The sequence below is a fragment of the Parasteatoda tepidariorum genome, chromosome 5 (assembly GCF_043381705.1).
Source record: "Parasteatoda tepidariorum isolate YZ-2023 chromosome 5, CAS_Ptep_4.0, whole genome shotgun sequence".
Lineage (NCBI taxonomy): Eukaryota > Metazoa > Arthropoda > Arachnida > Araneae > Theridiidae > Parasteatoda > Parasteatoda tepidariorum.
In genome coordinates, this window is record NC_092208.1 from 29,427,090 (window position 1) to 29,442,073 (window position 14,984).

Genomic DNA, 14,984 nt, shown 5'->3' on the forward strand with positions numbered 1-14,984 from the left:
GACCGCATTTTCTCAATTCTCCTTTAAATCGCACACTATGCAATCGTTTCGAATGTCTAATATATTCTGAGAGTTTTGATTTTTATTCTGAATTAAGTCAGTGTAGTTATCAACTTCAAACCACAAAAAAAGTAATTTCAGAGAATATATATCTTTATTAAATTGCTTACTTGATTATGTTGTTCAAATAGCGGTTTATACGATGTGTTGTTAGTGCTTACGTATAATTACGTTTTTAAGCTACGCGATTAAAGTCAAGTTTTAATTTCTATAAAAAAGATTTGAAGAATTTTTTTCTTTCTGTATAGTAGGACCGCATTTTCTCAATTCTCCTTTCAATCGCACACTATGCAATCGTTTCGAATGTCTAATATATTCTGAGAGTTTTGATTTTTATTCTGAATTAAGTCAGTGCAGTTAGCAACTTCAAACCACAAAAAAGTATTTTTAGAGAATATATTTCTTTATTAAATAGCCTATTTGATTATGTTGTTCAAATAGCGGTTTATACGATGCGTTATTAGTGCTTACGTATAATTACGTTTTAAAGTTATGCGATTAACGTCAAGTTTTAATTTCTATAAAAAAAAAGATTTGTTTCCAGTTTATTTGCCTATATTGCTATTTAAATTTTTTCAGTTATTAAATTATCCTTGAAATCATCTACATTATTTCAAAAGGATAAAATGATGTAGATAATTTTAAAAAAAATATATTAACCAAAATATTTCAATTTAAATTATGTCCGAAAATAAATATTTGCCTTGACTGTTATTTCAATGTTTTTAGTTACTAAATTATCATTAAACTTATCTACAGTATTTTATAAGGTAAAAGTTTTATTACTGCATTAAATCATTTTCATATTCAATATTATACATATTTTGAGAATAAATTATAAATATCGATAAATAGTTTCATATCTACATAATAGCTCCGGTTTAGCGAATACATCAAGAATGAAAATTCCGACATTGAATTGGGATCAACGTATTATCTGTAAGCTCATATATTGTAAACCAGGAATGGCAACAGCGACTGTGTTTGTTTGGTTTGTATTGTAAGAAAATTTTAGAACGTTTATATGAAATGCCCGTGGCTGTAGTAAGTTACGAGTACGCTTATACTATCAATGAATATTTGTTTTTGTTTTCTATAAAAGATTTAATAATGTTAAATTAACTACATAAGAAGCCAACACATCGGGAACCGCAACAATTCAAAGAAAAAAATTTCTGAAAAATATAATTACTTATAATGCTACTTAAATGTTTTTTATATAGCAATATAAAAAGGATATTAATTATTAAATTTTCCTTTAAATTGTCTATATTATGTGGTAAAGTATAATTTTTATTTCAGTGCTGAAGAATTTTTGTATTCAATGCCATTTATAATTAAAGGATAAATGATATTAGACTTATAGATAAACATCTACATAAACACTTACTTATCGACATAATAAACCTGGTTTAACAAATCCATAGCAAACGAAAATTCCGAAGTTAATTTTGGGTTAATCGTATTATAGGGGACCGCGAAATTATAAAAGCGAATTTATTTACAAAAATATATATTTGCCTACTTCGCTATGTAAATGTTTTCTAATAATTAAATTAAATTTAAAATTGCATACACTATGGGGTATGATATAGTTTTTATAGCGTTACATTGAAGAATTTTCATATTCAATATTATTTATATTTAAATTTAAATGATATAACATTTATAGATGTATATCAACATAATGATTTCCCATTTAATGTTTACAGTTATATATTTCTATCGCTTTTTAAAATGTAATGTTTCCAAATTATCATTTAACATGCTATAAAATTTGCTGACAAACATTATATAAAAATTTTCACTTAAATTAACATTTCATTTAAATGTTTAAATGATGAAATTCTTCTTTTAATTATTACCATCATTTTGAAAATTTCAATTTCCGGTAAACCATTTTTATCATATGAACAGAAAAATTATCTAATGAATGGTTTACATAGCATATTTTTATGTTTTTTTATTAGTAGAATGATTATCTTCTGTACGAGAAATGTCATTACCATACAGTACGGTAATTTTTCCCAAATATTTCGTCCTCCGTTTATCTGCTTACATATATATTAATTTTAAGAACATAAAATTAATGCTCGGTGTAATATTATTTTATTAAGCCTTATCTCATTCTCAGCATACCTTGATTTATTAACAAGATCAAACAAGACATTTACAAAATAATTGCATTCATAATCATATTACTGTTGCACTAATTAGTTGTGAGACCAGAGCAACGATAGCGATGACAGAATATAAGTAATAGAAAAAGGATTACCAGACATTGATAACAGCACTCCACTTCGGATTACAAGGTATTTTCTTTCCATCTTTCTTAATCAACGTTACGGTTCTGTATTTTCATGAAAGGTCATTCATCCTAGCCTTATCATATGTAGAAGAAGAAAAAGAGAGAGTAATAGTGTTGTATATGGAACATGCTCAGCTGCATTGATTGAAAAGACTTGTATGATTGACTACATTTTGTATACAATTTTCATAACTTTATAAAATGTCTAGATATGCCTACTAATTGTATTTCCAATTATTTTTTTCAATCTATTATGGTACTGCGACATCAAATGCTTAGAAAAATAGACATAAAATCCATGTAATTTGGAATTCAATTTTTTTTAAAGCCGACATTGACTACAACAAAAATATACAAGAGCCGTGATGGCGCAGAAGATAGAGCGTTCGCCTCCGAAAGTGGTAAACCCAGGTTTGAATCCCAGCTGTGGCTTGTTGATACGAATTCTACTCCCGGCTCGGACTCATCATAGGGCAGACTTAAAATATCCTCAGTGGTAGACGGATTATGGATTCGAATCAACCTGTCGTCGGGTTAATTGTGAGGGATTTCGTGATTTTCCTCTCCATGTAACGCAAATGCAGGTTATATCCTTCAAAAAGTCCTCTACGAAAACGAATTTTTTCCAATGCTTCATAGAAGAGTTCCCTAGTTTTCTTGGTTGGGTTCAATTACATGGTTAAGGAGTCGTAAACTCAGAATTGGATCGGCTGTTCAACGCCGGTAATTAAATGATTTAAAGTATTATACTAGTTAATTAGATTTTTAAATTAGTTTTGATGCAAATAAAATATTTAAATTAGTAAACCAATAAAAATAAATGCATAGTTAAACCCGATTAAAAAAATTATTTTGATAGAAAAGTCTGTGGCAATTGCAAAAAAATAAATAAAAAATTACTGAAAATGTATGTTCTCAACAAATGCAAATTTATTCCCTTGCGTGTTTTAAGTTTATATTAAAATTAAAAGATAATGAAATTTTGAATTAAGAGATATGCATGAATTGAAAATTAAAATTACAATGAAAAGCATAAAATAAAATTAAAGTTTGTTATTCAAAGAAAATGAAAAGTCTGGAATCAGAAACTCCCTTGTCTTTCTATTTCATTTTTAATTTAAAATGTTTCAGTGAATAAAATAATAAAAAACCTGTTAAACCTAAGTAGATAGGCATATAAAGGTAAGTAAATAAATTATTCCCTCTTATAGAACTAAAACAAAGACCTATAAGAGTAACTGAATAATTGACATAATGTGTGAACAATTAAATTTTCTTTCATTTGAGAATTTAAAATTTTAAAACTTATTTAAATTATTTTATAATTATTATTACATAAATAATATTTAAGCCTTAAAAATAAGACATTTAATTAAATTTGGTTTTAATTTTAATTAAAAATAAGTTCAAAACGCAGAGAAAACAAGGAAAAAATTACAGAGCAATGAAAAAAGGAGGGGTGGGGGAGAAAAATTATTATAAAAATAACAAGGAAGAGGGAAGAAAACCCAAAAAAAGGAAAAAATGAATAAAAATCCGGAAATAAAGGATATAACCTTCTCATCAACTCACACGATTATAGCCAGAAAAATGAGTGCTTTCTAATATTGTATCAATACAGCCAAAGCAAAATATATCAATGCAAAAAACATTTTACAAAAAATTTACAACAAATAAAATAGAACACAATAAGTAAAAAGAGAAAATAAAATATAATAGAAAAAGCAGAATAAAACATGAAATGAAATCTATAAAGCGAGCAGCGGATTCAAATGAACTTACATGAACGGGAAATTCTTCGAGAATGATTTAAAATATTTTCGAAACAAGATTGCCAGATTGCAAAATATGAAACCAAAAGCGCAAATTGAGGTAAAAGCGTAAATAGAGGGTGTTTCGTATTAAAGTGCGTTCTTACTGCAGGACTGAAAGGCGTTTGATTTGCTAGTTACCAAGAAAGGATTCGAAAATGGATGTGCGCAAGATAATATTATTCTGAATAATTTAAAGAAGCTGACAATCAATAATTTCAGAAAATTAACATTTGTAACGAAGAAATCGTCTTTTTAATAAATTTAATATGGAATTTAATTACTTTAGTTGGGTATCCATTGTTTTTTTATCAAATTTTGAAAGAGTCGATCTATTTGTTTTTTGGATAAATGAATATTACTACATATTCTTTTAATTCTATTCCTTTCATTAAAAGTGGTATTTAAATAGATGTTCCTAGAAACATTAGAATTCCAAGTAATTAGTTTATTTATATGAAAATTAAAATAATTTCTTTTATCGCATAAATCAGCAAAGCAGATATTTTCGTTTATATATATATATTTATATAATAAATAAATAAAGACAAGAAAACACGAAGAAAGTTAAGAAAAACAATAAGTTTCATTTATTGCGCTTAAGCTGCAAGTAAACAGAACTCATTAGATAAGTTCAAAATGAAGAAAAAAACAAAGAAAAATTATAGACATCTTTTTTTCCGGTTTTTTAAATAAAATTTCATCCTTTTATCTTTTTTATATATATATATATAAGCTGTTGTTTGTTATTTTTTTACTTATTATTTCCCCCCCCTTTTTTTTTCCTCATATGTCTTTAATTTTTCTTTGTTTTATTCTTCATTTTGAACTTATCTAATGAGTNTATTTATACATATATATATACGGATAGATAGATATATTAAACTGCAAATGATGTTTCAATTTATCAAATAAAATTCAAATGTTTTAAATATTAATTTAAAAGAATACACATAAAGGAAGAAAAAAAATTCTCAATTGTGATCCAGAAACAATTTGATTAGGCCATACGCTAAAAACTATTCGTATAGTGTTTTCTTAAAATTTTTTGCAAAGTAAAAGAAATTTTGGAAACAATTTTTTTTTTAGTTTTATTTTCAGTTGTATATGTAATGCTCTTTGAATAAGCTGGTAGCTGACGTTAAAAAATAGATATTAAAGACTTTGTTATTGTGCGTAATATGAAATAAAGCATAAAAAACAGAGCATTTTGTTACATGGGTTCTAATTCCACAGCGAGAGAAAATATTCTGGTAAATGTTACTGACATTTCTGGTAAAAAAAAAATTCTGTCAATAAAACTAAATTGTACAGTATTTAAAGCATTCATTTGGTAGTTTTATGGTTCATATTGTAAGGATTTACCGGAATGTCTGCTTTTAAAAATGATAGCTTTTATTACCATACATATAGTACAAATACGACACTGAACAGTAAATTTATGCTGGTGTCTAAAGTAAGTTAATAAAATTAATAAATTATGCCACAGTTACCAAATTTTAACACGTATTATAAAAAAATATCACATAGTTAATTTTACTAAAATCATTACTAAAACGCTTCTGTAAAATTTACTGTGCTTTTTTGTGTTCCCTTAAATTGCACATTTATGATTATGGTAAAACGTAGAATGCAATGTACATTTTACCACAATCTGATGTTTTTATATAGTTTGAATCTGGTAGTCTGGTACGTTTGTTCTCCGTGCTGGAATGGGTATGTAGTTTAACATCTAAATTAATCCATTTTCTAGCAAATGATTCACTTAAATTCGTTATAAGAAACAATTAATTCATGAACTTTTCTAATACATTAATATAGCCTATATACAATAAAGAAGAACAAAATGATATTTACATAATAGAATGTGGAACCGTTTAAAACTTTTTCACAATAATTTTGACACACAATTCTTAGTAAGAGAAAGAATCATTTCAAGAAGGTTACTATTTACTTAATATTATTTTTTAACAATAAATAATTATTGTTAATTACTTTAGCTGAAATATATTGTTCTCTTTTTATATTAAGTTACTTAAAATGTTTTACAAAAATTAATAAATAAATAAAATCATATACATTTTGCTTAAATGTTAATTTATTATTTTTTTAAATTGTCTTTTAATTATAAATATATTCGAAAAAACTTTGACTTACAATAGCTATATCTTCTAAATAATTTTTATTTTTAATGCAACTTTTAACATTATATGGAAGAACAGAAAAAAAAATACAAGCAACTATTCTTTTATGCAAACTCTATCAACCGTGAGGATTTACTATATACAATGAATAATTTAACAATAAATAATTTTTTTTAATTAATTTAGCTAAAATATATTGTTCTCTATTTATTATAAGTTACTTAAATTGTTTTACAAGAAATTAATAAATTAATAAAACCATACACATTTTGCTTAAATATTAATTTGTTATTTTTTTAAATTGTCTTGTAATTAAAAATATATTCAAAAAACTTTTACTTACAATAGCTATATCTTCTAAATAATCTTTATTTTTAATGCAACTTTTAACATTATAAGGAAGAACAGAAAAAAAAATTACAAGTAACTATTCTTTTATGCAAACTCTATCAAGCGTGAGGATTTACTATATCACGGTTAATCTCATTCAGACAATAAACTTTAAACAAAAGAATGTGGCTTTATTCTTTTTTTGGCGAAAAGGGAAAAAAAAGTTTCATAAGTTTCTTTGAACATAGAAGAAATCTGAAAAAATAACACTTTTAAAAGATAGCCAAAAATTAATCTTGCTGTGTCGTCGGACTTGAAGTGTAAAAAGATTCAATATTATTAGATGACCGCGGTGGAAGAGTGATTAGGCAGGCGAAATAGTGAAAATCTTAATGAACCATTGCTAATGACTGGTGATAAAAGGTACTTTGAAGTGTTTGGCTAATGAAATTAAATATGCTTTTAGCTCTTTTGGGATATCTAATGAGAAAATGGCTGTAAAATTAACAAAAAAAAATTGCAAAGAATGCTGGAAAAGTAAGTTTTGTATTTAGTGAGAAAATATATGACGTTTTCAATAGGGTTTGCTCAAAGCGTAAAGCACTGCTTGATTTAAATTAATTTTCTTGAAAGTATGATTTTATGCTAACATGGAAAATATAACCTATGCTCGTGGCTAACTTAACCTTTACGCATAGTACAAAATACGTTGTATAATTCATAATAATATTATAGGCCTTTGCGCACAGAAATTCTTTATCTAAAGTCAAGCATATATAAAGTTTCTACTCATCAACTCTGTTTTTCCAGATAGAATTTTCAAATCTTTCGTTTCAAATTTTTGAATAAAGTCGTCCGTGCCCAGCCATAATCTAAACAGTACAGAGTACTTGGTGTAGAGTAAAGAACAGTGATGAGATTCAAAAAGTCAAATTAACAGCATAATTTAAAGACATGGATATTTTGATAGTGAGTTGATGTGGCAGGAATAAGATAAAAACTGATATTTGATCAAATCTCTAAGCTAGATGATTTATACACTCAAGATGCTAAAACAACAAATCTACGGGATAATTTCTTTAAAGAAAATAATATATTTGATCAAATCACTTAACTGTTTTAGAAAAAAGATGAAGCTAGTTGGGATTCACACAGTTCTACGTGTCTTCATGTTACCATCAACTTATTCTCACTGTTAACACCCAATGAACGAAAATGTTAGCGTATGGAATGCATTATTGATAGTAATCGGTGTTTGTTAGTTTTATTAATCGGATTAATAAAAGGAAGTGAATGCCATTGTCCGATTCACTGTTGCCAACACTGTTGATTTTTTAAGGTTAAATGCCACTTAACCTAAATTACATTTGCCCGGTATACTCCACACTGGTGTTTTTAAGGTTAAGTAACACTGTCAAGTACACATTTGCCCGATATACCCTACTCTGTAGATTTTCTATAAGTTAATTGCCTTATCCAGGATTAAACTTACTTTAGTACATGCGTGGTATAATCGAATCATAAGCTGTTTCATCACTTTCATCAGTTTTGTGTGCCTTCAAACTATGTTTAAGATTTCCTCTCAAATTGTAAAATGTATTGTAGCCACTACAAGCAAGAAAATAAAGTTTAGGTTTAGCTCAATTTGTGGCTACAAATTGAACTAAACTTAAAATAGACTAGGTACTATAATATTATTATACTAGATATCGTGTTTATGGTGGTGATTATATCAGCTGAAAATCAATGATCAGTTAACCAATGATCAGTCTACCACTGAGGATATTTTTAAGTCAGCACTTTGGTCTGTGCTAGCCAGATGTGGAATTCGCTGGGATTTGAACCCGGTTCACCTGATTGGAAGGCGATCGCTCTACCCCCTGAGCCATCAAGGCTCCATAAATAAGATTTAAAGAAAACCAAATTAGGTAAACATCTTGATGGTGCCTTTCATGGACAATAAATCAAATTTGCAACTTGATCAAAAGCATACTATATGCTTATTTTCGGTTGTTAATTATACGAACCAATAAATTACATTTGTAATTCTTTTTTCGCCAAAACAAAACGAACTTAAACTATTATAAATTTCTTCAAGTTAAAAGAATACACAAATTTAAAGCAGTAAAGAATATATTTAAAAGCAAATAATAAATTTTTAAAAAAATTAGCCTAAGGGTGGTGTTCAAAAACTGAAAGACAGCGTAATAACCAAGTAAATGAGTATTTACGTTAAAAAGGTATAAACAGTTTTTACATTTTTGACGCGTTTAATTAGTAACTAAAATGGACTTAAGTTTGCTACTAGTTTTATTCAGCTATTTTAAGCCTAGACGAAATCTTTTTGACACAAAAAACTTTTCTTTTCTTAATATTGAGACCCAAAAGTTGAAACTCAACTGTTCTAAGTCTTAAGTGTGTGAACAAAAAAATGCTGTTTCTACCCGACTTCTCATCTTCTTATCCGTTATAAGGACCATGTGTTGACAACTGCATTTTCGAGAAAAAATAAAAAATATTAAATACGAAATGTTAAGTAATGAATAATGTAAACCAATATATAATTTAAATTAAATTATAGAATAAAAAATCAGACCCTGATAAACAATAAATAACTAAATAAAATTACGTGCTATTTTTGGAGCACTTCCTTGACTATTAAGTCATTGGAAACTTCAGAATTTGGAGATTGTTTGTCCTCAAATTATAATAGCGTAAATTCCATCACCTTTGTATTTTAATATATTTTATTTACAATAGAAAAGGATCACCTTTTAGTGGAAACGAATAATTTTATGATAACTACTACTATGGGTCTGATAAAAAAAGGTTCATCACTGTATATGTAAAGCACAGCATAATTTGCACATCTATTAGTATGTTTAAAAAGAAGATACAATATTATAGAAACAAAAAATTAAATAAATGAGAATAAAAGGAAACATAATTTGTTTACAAAACTTTTTGCGCTAATGTTACAGTAGATTACAGTTAGTAATCTTAGCACAATTACTGATATGTGACCAACAATATAGTACATTAAAGTAAATCTAAGGAATTTCTCAACATAATTTACTTTATGCACTTGTTTCTAAAATAAATTAAAAACATAATTTGGTTAAGAAGTCTACCTTTTTCTAAAACACTGCAATAAGTGATTGAAACACGCAATTACTGTTATGGATTTAAAAATATAACAAACTACAGTAAATCTAAAATAACTCACTGCTTAATTCAATCTATGGACTTATTTTTATGTAAATAACTCTCTCATAATAATCACTGATATGAATCTTATAATAAATCACACTACTTGGATCTAAAGGTACTTACCATGTAAAATACTTCATTCCCTTGTATTTTTTCATATAAATAAAAGCATAATTTGCTAACAAAGTTCTCCTATTTCCATAACAGTACATTAAATCCCCATTAAGAAAAGAAAACATATATTTAAACTTTAAATGTCAGATTTAAAACTCACGAGGTTTTTCAAAATCAAGAAAATACTAACAACAAATACTCCCTTTAAAAGTGATTGATATTGATTTTCGTTCAGCACATCCCTTTTCTCTGCAATTACGTTCTCCGTTTTACCTTTACATGTTGGCCTATCCATCTGTATTTTATTTATTTCATGAAAAACCTTCAACTGATTTCAAATCTCCCCTGTGTTTTTAGCCTTGTCATCTATCTATTCGAAATAAGTGAAGTGGATAGCAGAGGCAAGTGAATCTATCGACGAAAATTCAAGCGATTTGAGAAAATTTAGCCTCTTATGTGTAATTGGAAGAGTTCAAAAGTGTTTTGAATGTAGAAAAATGGTGAAATTGGGAAGAATAAACATTTTTGTTCCATCTTATATATTCCATAGGTGTGTTTTTTGTTTAAATCCTTCAATATTATTCCACAATTATTGGTAAATATTTTTCTCAAGTATAAATCTCTAGTTATATATTATTATGCACACAGATTACATTTATTTCAATTAATAACATTTTATTGCATAAAGGAGAAGAATTGCAAAGATAAATTCGTCCAACCAAAAATAAGTCTATTGCATTGTTTTCCCAAATATATTTGTAGCATATTATATATATATTTTTTTTGCCCTCAAACTATAAAATGTTTAACTGGATTTTGTATTCAAAGTATTGGAATAAAAAATAGTGCGAAAATCACCAGCTTTCTGTTCAGATTTATATGGCTAAATGTAATTTAAATATAAAAACATGATGCAGTTCAAATAAAAATTCAAACAGGAGTTTTTTTTAACAGTTAAATTTTTTTTAAATTATTACTTTAATAAAAATAATTCCTTTACATTTTAGCAGTTTATACTTTCTTCTACAATCATTTATACATTAAAATACGGAAATATTTAAGCTATAATCCATTTTACCGTAAAATAATACATCATAATATTTACAGTAGTATATATTTAATTAGTGATTCAGTGTAACATTAACATTACTGTAAAACTGTGCGGTGTACTAGTATGGCAATCATTACTTTAAAAATTATGGTACATCCGATTTTTTGTTCTGTAACATATTCCGGTAAAAATATACAGCACCATGAGTACCGGCACTTTTCATCACAATTTGATTAGGATTTTCATACACTGAACCTTTCTCCGATTGATCCCTAAAAACTTTCACAATTCTTTGGAGCACTCAGAATATAAAGAATTAGAATTAAAATTCAAATATCGCTTCATTTGTTTATTTTATTAATTACTGAAATACCATAATGTCAAACTAATTTGTAATTAAACTCTGAGCACACTATTAGAAAATTCTCGGAAAAAATACTCAAATAATGATTTACTTAAATGATGTTTTAATACATTCAAGCAAAACGTTGAAATAACCAGAAATATGATATTATTCAAACTGTTAACTGAGAAACTGATTTCACCTAATACGGTTAAACAACAGGAATTTTATTACAACAACAAAGCCTAACTAATGAAACGATTTATTTCCAAGCAGGTGGCCTAGAGGACTAATCTGTCAGTTTCATGACCGATAGAACGGATGTTTGAGTTCCAGCGTTTCCACTCCCTTCAACACATAAATAGTGTTTCTATTGTCCTGCACTCCCCAGTTTGTGACCCTGGGCTTTTAGAACACAATACTCTCAATAACGCGTAGATGGCAGCGCTATAAAGCTGATAAACTATCTCCACTGTCCAGTTTTGAAACCATACTAGTCGTAAATGGTCAAAAAAACCATTCAATTTCGTATTCATGGTTTTTTTCCAAACCATAAGGGGAAGAAATGTATTTTAACTCAAACTTTACGGTTCATTGGATGGAAAGACTGTTGCAGGTTATTTCGCCATAATTTTAGAATAAAAATGCTAACAGTGTATGTCATGGTTACCCGCGGAGCAGTGATTTTTATAGGGCAAAAGAGATGGTCGTAAAAAGCATAGTAGGGTAGGTAAGATAGTTTTAACTATTTCCCTGAACAAAAAAAAATCATACTAGGACGTTAATCAGTGAGATACAAACAACTGAGTGAATTTTAATAAAACATATACTTTTAGAGATATGGAATGAAATTTTGCATTAAGTATAAAAATTTCAATCTCATCACTAGAATTAAGTAAAATATACATAAATTTAATTTTTTTAAACTTTCAATCAATTTTTTGTACTTTCAGTCTTTTAAAATAATTCTATATTAATTCGCTATGTAAACTTTTACTATAAAAAAGTATTTTTTTAAAAGTATATTATTGTTGAAATTGATTAAAATACTAAATGATTTATTGAATAATATGTATTTTTATTATGACTTATTTAGATTTTGATTAGTTTTGAACATTTATTACTTATGATCACAAGTGATTATCTCTTTATTAAATCAAAACTTGAATTCTTATGAAAAAGACGCAGAATTATTTCTCTAATATAAAGCTTATTTGGCAAATTGTCAGGAAACTCGCGTTTAATAACGCTTTCAAAATTAATTACATCAAATTTAAAACTAATTAAAAGCTCCGATGTTTTAATCATCTCGTATCGTTTAAAAGTGTCATCGAAATACTCAATCATTTTTTTATGTACTCCTAAACATTTTATCACTCTTAATCGTCAAATTAAAACTTAATTCTTTAATAAATCATCTCATGTCTAAAATAGTTGAATGCTAAATTCAGTTTTCACATTTACTGATATAAACACAAGATATGCCCGGATTCTAGTAGGAATTCAATTCCCATTTATAAGGCGAAACAATCTAATATTTCCTTCACAACATGAAAAACAAGTCGAAATTTTCTCATCTGCAAATGATATTAGTTCAAATTTTAATGTAATACGAAATTCGATACTAAAAGCAAAAATGAAGGAAGATTGAATGATGTCCTTACAAATCTAGACAGAAATAGTAGTTATCTGCATTCAGCTAACATAATCTTGACTTAATAACGTAATCTTAGCATTAAGTATGGTTCTTTTAGTAAGATTACATTAGTTAATAAGTTATTTATGTTAACTTTGTTAAATGATTATTTTTAACTCAATTTTCTGACGAGTTTGTCTGCTAATAAATTATAAATTTACTTTATTAATTAAAAATTTGAAATACATACATACCTTCATAGGCCTATATGTTATATTTTTGTCAAGAACATACTGTGAATGCATTGCATTTTTGAAATTTTTATTTAAGTATTAAACATTACATTCTTTTGTCGCAAAAAACCTAAAAGTCAAAAATTTTTGATTTAAATATTTTGTTAAAAGTATTTAAATAAGCTGATTTCTTCGGTGCAGGTTGTATAATAATTATTTTTTTCTTGAGTAAGTCATGTAAAATACAACTGACAAAATTAGAGCACCTAGTTTTTTTTTCCAATCACCATTTTTTTTTCGCTTTGAAAAACAATTTCTTTAAAAGAAAATCAAACTCCTGATCATTCCTCGTCTTTTTTATTTTGTTCTAAGTGTTGATAATTGACTTAATTATGACTAAGTAGCTAACATTAATTTTCTTTCATAATAATTTACAAAAAGAAAAAAAGAATGCATATTCAACACATTGTGACCCAACTCATAACGATTGTTAAGAAATGTATGTCAGAATTGTGATTCCCAAGCAGAAAAGTTGAAGTGAATAAAACTATATAATATGCAATAAAACTATAAATATATGCAAGGCATACTGTGGTACAGTATTATACTGATACGGGGGAAATCTGTATGACGTGCATGCAAAACTCGGTTGAATATTTTCCGGTTTTGTTATTGTGCAGAACTTTAGCTGTAACTTATACGGTCACTTATATGGTGATGCAATCAATTTTTGGAGGACTGATAAGTATTTTGAGAAGTTCGCTTTCATTTGAATTTTTAATGACAAGTCTGTCATATTTAAATATATATGTCAAATAAATTTTTTTAGAATATTTATCATTTAAAATTTATCTTTTAAGAACATAGAGGAAAAATACCAGCACTGTTAAAAGATACTTCATTTAATCGTTTGGGCAAATTACTACTGTTGCGACAATAATTGGCTGAATGTTTCTTTTTTATCCTTCTTATCACCCTTTACGTTTTTTTTCTCCCGAAAATCGCAAGTGATATCTCATGTGATTTGCAAAATTAGATGTCTGCAACTGACGTCCTCATAGGTAAATCATGGCATCTGTCGATTCAGAAGCCAATCAAGTTCGACTCACACGAGTGACGTCGATTACAGGTATCCAATTAAATCTTATATTTAAATCACATAGTTAGGTATAATCAGCTCATTTCTTCTCGAGTTGCAAATACCCAATTGCTGACAACACAACTGTCAATGGTACTATCAAAATCATTTAAATTTTGCGAAATTTCTTTTTCCTGTCCATTAAATACTCATTTTTGAAGGAATTGTTTTATTTTATAAAACTTTTGCAGACAAGTATATGAAATCATCATTAACATTCTCTTCAATGACATGAATATAACAGCCCTGCAAGGGCATGATAAATGAGCGCTTTTCACTCAATAACAAAGGATAATGATATTCTAAAACAAGCTATCCCCTTAATTCCGAAAGTATGTTACATTTCGAAAGCATGTTTATGTTTTATTCGAAAAATAACTCAAATTAAATTGCTTTAAAACATGTCAATCTTAACTAACGATTAAAATGCAAATAGAAAATGTCGATCATTTTCAATAAAAATGCAAACGAAAAAATCTCGAAAGAATGTAAAAATAAATAGAATTAGGATAAAAATATTAAAAAACTCAACAGTAGCTGAACTTGAAAAATACAATAAAGAGAATGAAACAATCATTCAAAACTTTTTTTTTATAAATTAACGTA

At 27.1% G+C, this 14,984-nt stretch overlaps 1 long non-coding RNA gene across 1 annotated transcript in view; it reads left to right on the forward strand.

The window, feature by feature from the left end:
* The window catches only part of LOC139425585 (uncharacterized), a 174,972-nt gene extending 164,457 nt beyond the window's left edge, over positions 1-10,515 (forward strand). Inside the window, exon 3 of the long non-coding RNA XR_011636788.1 lies at positions 10,335-10,515. This is a non-coding gene — a long non-coding RNA (uncharacterized lncRNA). The remainder of the gene's footprint in view (positions 1-10,334) is intronic.
* Positions 10,516-14,984: the final 4,469 nt, after the last annotated feature.